Source organism: Silene latifolia, chromosome Y, assembly GCF_048544455.1.
Source record: "Silene latifolia isolate original U9 population chromosome Y, ASM4854445v1, whole genome shotgun sequence".
Classification (NCBI taxonomy): Eukaryota; Viridiplantae; Streptophyta; class Magnoliopsida; order Caryophyllales; family Caryophyllaceae; genus Silene; species Silene latifolia.
Window position 1 is genome coordinate 458,739,128 of NC_133538.1, and position 1,662 is coordinate 458,740,789.

The following is a 1,662-nucleotide window of genomic DNA, read 5'->3' on the forward strand; positions in this document are numbered from 1 at the left end:
ATGTTAGATATACTTTTTTTTTAACAAAATCTTAGGTACACTAAAACATATCGTAGATACACTTTTTTTTCATAATTATAGATACATTTTTTGTCGATGTAGATACATTTTTTTATTTTTTACCAAATCTCAGATACATTCTATACTATCGTAGATACGTTTTTTTTACATGTATTCTAGGTACACTTTTATCCATACTTGGTACACTTTTTTCCATCCTAAATACACAAAAAAATACGAATTATCTAGATATACTAAATATTATCCAATGGCCAATAATTTTTACAATATCAATTCCATCACTATATGATTACGTGTTTTTGGGGGCGCAAATTTCGTCGAAATATTCATACTGTTTATCTGTACAAAAAAATAAGAATTTTAAACCAAAGCTGGTCGCCAAAAGGAATAAGAAGCTTCCCTTCCCAGTATATAGACCTGGTATGCCTATGGTAATAGTCCCTAGTTGGAATGTACTCCACAAACTCCCCTTTTTTAAGAGTTGTGTGGCATGTTGATAAAACCAGGGTTTATACCACCTTCCATAATTGTTTATCACATTACCCTTTTTCTTAGCCTCTTTCTTGGATGCGTATCTCCCTGTCATCATCACTCCCTCTGAGGAATGTACACCATACCTTCTACAAAATCGGGAACATCTTTGGGAGTAGTAAAGAAATCCGCATAACCCTGTGCAACTTGTTTCAAGCTTCCTTTTAGTGGCTTATATGTATTCCTTTATATGAATAAGCTTAATTTCAGCTGAAACAAGCAATCCCAGAGTACCTTGAGACCACGGAATAGCGTAGAAGAAGTCAGAGTACTCGTTATCCTTGGTAGCTCTCACAACATGTCCATCCCCCAAAACTATCTCATATACTGCAACTGTGTCTGCAAACAGACCATAAATATGGGAGCATCCTTCGATTCCATAGCCGTTAATAAGACCACCTACAGTGACATCATCTAGCTCAGAAACGACTGCCAGAGAAAGATTCATTGGCACAGTTACCCTTGTGATTTGACCAATATTCACTAGAGGCTCAACTTTGGCTACCATTCTTTCTTTGTCAATGCTGGTGGGATACGGCCACCTTGTGACCATGTTTCTACTATTACTTTTGCATTCCAACCAGCAACCATTGCTGATAATAGCTTTGCCACTCCTGACCCTTGATGAAATTCACAGTGCAATTTATTTCAACAAATTTAGTTACAACCTGAAAAACTGCAATTGTTTCAACAAATTGATATACAGTATATGTTTCTACAAAGATATGAAATTGATTGATTGATTAAATGATTAGACGAGATTGGAAGGTCTATCGATTTGGTATTGGAAATACTTACATGAGACTAAAGCGTGTCACCACCATACTTGCGCCACCCCTGCCGCGACATCACCGACACACCAGATGGTACCGGCGCACCATGAAACCATACAAAAACCAAGCACAACTCTACCGTTTCTCTACCTCGAGCATAATCAATGAATTTGAATTATGGTCGTCGGAGATGGTGATAGACTGACAGTGGTCGCCATTACAACCACTTCGACCACCTTCATCGGCATCGCTCTGAAAATCGAACCAGAAATTAGAGAAAGAGAGAGGATACGGGAGGAATTTTAACCTGATTTATCCACAAATATCATTTCCGATG

The 1,662-nt window shown here is 37.5% G+C and overlaps 1 pseudogene; it reads right to left on the reverse strand.

Annotated features, from left to right (window-relative positions):
* Positions 1–356: 356 nt before the first annotated feature.
* LOC141632869 (delta(24)-sterol reductase-like) lies at positions 357–1,105 on the reverse strand (annotated as a pseudogene).
* Between the last annotated feature and the right edge of the window lie 557 nt (positions 1,106–1,662).